Source organism: Nilaparvata lugens, chromosome 5, assembly GCF_014356525.2.
Source record: "Nilaparvata lugens isolate BPH chromosome 5, ASM1435652v1, whole genome shotgun sequence".
Classification (NCBI taxonomy): Eukaryota; Metazoa; Arthropoda; class Insecta; order Hemiptera; family Delphacidae; genus Nilaparvata; species Nilaparvata lugens.
The window spans coordinates 67202060-67208689 of NC_052508.1; positions in this window are offsets into that span (position 1 = coordinate 67202060).

The following is a 6630-nucleotide window of genomic DNA, read 5'->3' on the forward strand; positions in this document are numbered from 1 at the left end:
TACTTGGGTGAGATTCAATAACGACCCTCTGATATCTATCTTCAAAATATGACTTGACCAGATTTTTGGCTTAAAATTTTGTGAAATAACTGGATTTTTGGTAATTATTTAGAACGGACGAAGCCATAGCCATCTCTAAAGCTGGCCACTGACGAGCGTTCCAACAAGCCAAATGGCACGGTAGCGTGCCATTGGAACGACGTGAATGGTGAATCGCGCTCGTATTTTGGTGGAGCGACGAGGCTCGATGGAATTCCAACCGGTTGAAAATCCATCGCGCCACGCCAAACCTACGTCACTCCAACTCCTCGTGAATGGGGAATCTCGATGGCATGCTGGAACGACGGAACGACCGTGAATGTGGAAACCTGTGGGTTGTCCCGTCTCAGTGCGTGTCAGACCGTTGACTTGGAAGGATAGATTGCTGTTTTGCTCTTGTTTTGATTGTTGTTTTGTTCTTGTGTTGTTGTGTTGTCATGAGTTCGAACCGGGATTTTGTAATCTCTGTGATCGAGATGTACAGGGATCATACCTGTTTGTGGAAAATAACAGACCCTGGTTACCATGACAAGGTAAAAGGAACGCTGCTCTGGAGATGATCCTTGAATTTTTTAAAACTGTTGATCCCACAGCTACAAAAGATGTAGTTACTAAGAAGCTCAACTCGATGAGAGGCTCATCGGTGATATCGCTGTGATGAACTTCAGCTCTTCATAGTTCATCCCGGTGGCCAAGAAACGTAGAGTTGCAGCCAACCTCTCATGGGGAGTAATGCACTGTCTCATGACTGTATCTTTCTTTGTAATCATCGGTGTTACCAAACGAAGTAAATGGTTGTAGGTATCTTCATCCATACGCAAATAATTCTTCCAGTCCGAAGGTTCGACACTAAGATCTTGAAATAAATTCAGATGCGTGTGATTCCGCCTATTCGAAAATAAACGTTTCACCCATTTCCGTTTGGGTTTTTTTCTTTTTACGTACAAACACACAGCTGTTGAAATCAGGAGAAGTTCCTCGTCCATACTTGATCACAAACCATCAACTACTGGAGTGATGGAATGGAGTGCTCGTGAATTGACCCACAAAATATTTACGGATTTATATTACTAGCCGTCAGGCTCGCTTCGCTCGCCATATCCGTTTAGCCAGACGTTTAGTCTGGACCCCCGACTGGATCGTCCTAACATATGATAAAAATGCTCAAATGGAAAATGCAGGCGAGCGAAGCGAGCCTGCTGATCTCATTCTTGGACGATCCAGTCGGGGGTCCAGGGGCGAAGCCCCTTGCTAGACGGATATGGCGAGCGAAGCGAGCCTGACGGCTAGTTATAAATAAAACCTTTTGAAATATGAAGTAGGCCTACTATAAAATATGATAATTAAAAAAAAAACGCAATTTTATTTCTATACGAAATAATCATGGGAAAGAAAATATGTTATAAACAAGCGGAAAAGGTTTAATCTAGCAATTTAAGAACTTGATATTCACGCGTTTTCAACGATTTTCCAACTTGGAACTAAGTGCCAATATTTGTATGTGATTATCCAGTGGAATAATATCTCCTGTATATTATGAAATTTCCCGTGCATTCATAACGAAGGCTACGTTTTTTACACTTGAAAATTAAAAATATATATGAGAGAAGAATCGTAATTTCCATGTGGTTTTACTTTCCTTGCCCTATCACCATAGGAAAGAAAAGTATTGCTTTCCGAAAAAAATTAAGGTACCCCAATTTCTAAATTTCTATAAGTTTCAAGGTCCCCTGAGTCCAAAAAAGTGGTTTTTGGGTATTGGTCTGTGTGTGTGTGTATATGAGTGTATGTGCGTCTGTGTACAGGATATCTCATCTCCCAATCAACGGAATGACTTGAAATTTGGAACTTAAGGTCATTTTACTATAAGGATCCGACACGAACAATTTCGATCAAATGCAATTCAAGATGGCGGCTGAAATGGCGAAAATGTTGTCTAAAACAGGGTTTTTCGTGATTTCTCGAAAATGGCTCCAACGATTTTGATCAAATTTATACCTAAAATAGTCATTGATAAGCTCTATCAACTGCCACAAGTCCCATATCTGTAAAAATTCCAGGAGCTCTACCTCATCTATGCAAAGTTTGATTTTAGATTTCCAATTATCAGGCTTCAGATACAATTTAAACAAAAAAAAAAATTGAGTGGGAAAGATTCAGCATAAAAATCTCTACAATTAATGCTCAGTAAAATTTTCACCTAAAATTGAAAATAAGCTCGAAATTCGAGAAAATGTGATTATTCAATTGCAAACTGTTGATTCTATTAAATCATTCACTATGAAGAGATAGCAGACCTCATGTGTCTCCAGCGTTATAGTCCTGCAACCAGCTGGCTCAGATCTTAGAATAGTAGACTTGAGATGCGTGAACACTAGCGTCAGGTGATCAATTTTCATAACGGCAAGGAAAGTTGTGTGAGTGCGCCACACCAGATTTTTGCTCTTTCTCTCACACAATTATAGCTAACAGGCTCTCAGGATTATGTGAAATTTGGCAACACGGTGCTCCATAAGAGCAATGCTGCAATCTAAGGTTTACACAGACTATAATATATATATATATATAGTGAGGTCTCTTTTCTGTATAGGGCTACTTGTAATATAAATATATAGAAAAATAAAAATCTCAGTACACTTTTTGAATTATTTTATCACAACATGTTTCAACATTGATGCCATTTTCAAGTTTATTGACTTGAGAATGGCATCAATTTTAAAATATGAATATAAAATATAAAAGAGATTTTTTTTCTTTCTATTTATATATATAGTGATGTCTATGTTATAATGGTAGTGAAGAAAGATAAGGAAACAACGATGCCGATCCTCTGTCTTGTCAATGTCTCCTATAAGGCGGTAGCTGATACAGGTTTATTGATGTAATATTAACTGTTCATTCTTGTTTAAAATAATCAATTATATTTTTCAATAATTTCATAATGAATTTTCATAACTAAGATGAAATATCTTGTTAATAAATTATTAATTCTACATTGTTAAAAGACGATCTGGCAGCAGAGCAAAGCGAGAAAGAGATAGCACTATCAGCTTTGTTGAATGATAGACAAAGATAGCAATAGCATTGCTAATCGAATAGTGCCATTATCACGTGGACCTCACAAAAGCAAGTTTATTTAAGTTACTGTCAGCATTTCATATAAATAACGTTAATGCTTCTCATTTAACCAATGCTGCCAGTTTGAAGTCAATACTGAAAATTGTTTTATTGTAATATGTTGAGGAATTATAGTAAAATAAAAAACTGCATTCATTCAAATCATTTACTGTACAAGCTTTTATAAATATAAAGAAAATAATTAAAAATCTCAGTACCCTTTTTTTAAAAATATTTTATCACGACATGTTTCGGTCAATTATGCCATTTTATGCTATTTATATTACAAGTAGCCCTATACAGGAAAGAGATAAATAAGCTTTTATAAATTGTGTGTAGCCTACTATTACTAAGTTACAAAAATAGAAAAGTCTCAAGAATCAATAATATTATTGGCCATAAAAAACCAAAAAACATTACAAAATGTAAGCAATAGGCTTCATCAATAATAGGTAAAATATTACAAGATAGACTATACAAAAGATCAAATTAAATTTACACATACACATTGAAATATTCCAGGGATTCATTAACAGAATAGAAAGCTTCAGACTTGAGCCATTCATCAACAGCAACTTATATCTCACAACTTGTAGGATTCACTTTCATGTTGACTTTAAAAGTAAGATAAGTATATAAAAATAAGTATAAGTATATAAGTATAAAAAATAAGTATATCTCACAACTTGTAGGATTCACTTTCATGTTGACTTTAAAAGTAAGATCGGCATCCCAGACACACCTTGACAGAGTCCTGAGAATACAAAAGTGGGCCTTGAGGACGATATTGGAGAAAAACATGATGGAGCACTGTAACCATTATTTGTGGAGAGTAAAATACTCACAGTAGTCTCATTGTACCTGCTCGAAACAATAAATCTGGTTAAGAGGAAAGGCCTTACCACAAGACAGGAAAAACACTGATATGACCTTCGAAACAACGAGAATCTTGACTTGCCACAACATGGACTGAAGAAATACAGCTGCTCACCAACGTATGCAGGATCATATTTTTTCAATTTACTGCCGCGTGACCTGAAAGACATGGATGACGAGGCAGCATTTGCCAGAGGCCTGAAGTCATACCTATTGGCCCGACCCTACTATGCAGTATCAGAGTATGTTGAAGAGCATACATTTCAACATATATGACATGCTCATGGAGGAAATCACCTGCCGTGAAAAATAATGACGACTCCCCAGCCTTCAGACTGTCAGGAGGACAAATACAAGTAACAAGTAAGTAAGTAACAAGATAACTCATCATACTTATATTTACAATTTTTTATTAATTATATTTGAAATAATCAAGATGATAGTATGTAGTTTAAAAGAAGTGATGATATTTCACCACCACAGTATCAAAGAAACCCTCCGCTTGAACATAATTCCTGTATCAAATATCAATAAATTTTATCATTTCAATGAATTGAATATGTTTTTAGCTGAATAAAGGCATTGATCAAATGTAGATCCAACAAATCCATCTCCTCCCAGTATTAACAAAGGCTTTTCTGAAACAACCACAGCTCCTGGTCTAGAAATATACGGTTCTTGCACCTGAGATTGTTCCCATCTATGAAAACGAGTTATTGCAGGATTAGGCCAGTGAGGAAATTCTGAACTAATCGTTTCGACGATTTTCTTTTCAAGGTCCTTAGTGAGAGTGGGATTTTCCTCTCCAAATTGAACAGTTGTATGAAGCATTGCCGAATTTGCTAGGCCAGTGTTACATTGTTTCCAACAATCAAAAGCTACGAATCGAAACATATTGCTACTGTATATGTACTCGGAATCAAACTCTGTTTTCAATGGATATTCAAACAAAAGACCAATTGCATACCTTGAGCTATATTTAACAGAATTTAAGTCACTTGCAATGTTTGAATGATGTATTTTATTTTTCAAGTCACCATCAATCTTGAAAAGTTCAGGTATTGGGATCGTAAGAACTACTACATCAAATAACTCAACTTTACCACTAGATGAGGAAGCCTCCCATTTACAATCATTAGTACAATCGAGCTTTACCAATAATAGGTAAAATATTACAAGATAGACTATACAAAAGATCAAATTAAATTTACACATACACATTGAAATATTCCAGGGATTCATTAACAGAATAGAAAGCTTCAGACTTGAGCCATTCATCAACAGCAACTTATATCTCACAACTTGTAGGATTCACTTTCATGTTGACTTTAAAAGTAAGATAAGTATATAAAAATAAGTATAAGTATAAAAAATAAGTATATCTCACAACTTGTAGGATTCACTTTCATGTTGACTTTAAAAGTAAGATCGGCATCCCAGACACACCTTGACAGAGTCCTGAGAATACAAAAGTGGGCCTTGAGGACGATATTGGAGAAAAACATGATGGAGCACTGTAAACCATTATTTGTGGAGAGTAAAATACTCACAGTAGTCTCATTGTACCTGCTCGAAACAATAAATCTGGTTAAGAGGAAAGGCCTTACCACAAGACAGGAAAAACACTGCTATGACCTTCGAAACAACGAGAATCTTGACTTGCCACAACATAGACTGAAGAAATACAGCTGCTCACCAACGTATGCAGGATCATACTTTTTCAATTTACTGCCGCGTGACCTGAAGGACATGGATGACGAGGCAGCATTTGCCAGAGGCCTGAAGTCATACCTATTGGCCCGACCCTACTATGCAGTATCAGAGTATGTTGAAGAGCATACATTTCAACATATACGACATGCTCATGGAGGAAATCACCTGCCGTGAAAAATAATGACGACTCCCCAGCCTTCAGACTGTCAGGAGGACAAATACAAGTAACAAGTAAGTAAGTAACAAGATAACTCATCATACTTATATTTACAATTTTTTATTAATTATATTTGAAATAATCAAGATGATAGTATGTAGTTTAAAAGAAGTGATGATATTTCACCACCACAGTATCAAAGAAACCCTCCGCTTGAACATAATTCCTGTATCAAATATCAATAAATTTTATCATTTCAATGAATTGAATATTTTTTTAGCTGAATAAAGGCATTGATCAAAAGTAGATCCAACAAATCCATCTCCTCCCAGTATTAACAAAGGCTTTTCTGAAACAACCACAGCTCCTGGTCTAGAAATATACGGTTCTTGCACCTGAGATTGTTCCCATCTATGAAAACGAGTTATTGCAGGATTTGGCCAGTGAGGAAATTCTGAACTAATCGTTTCGACGATTTTCTTTTCAAGGTCCTTAGTGAGAGTGGGATTTTCCTCTCCAAATTGAACAGTTGTATGAAGCATTGCCGAATTTGCTAGGCCAGTGTTACATTGTTTCCAACAATCAAAAGCTACGAATCGAAACATATTGCTACTGTATATGTACTCGGAATCAAACTCTGTTTTCAATGGATATTCAAACAAAAGACCAATTGCATACCTTGAGCTATATTTAACAGAATTTAATTCACTTGCAATGTTTGAATGATG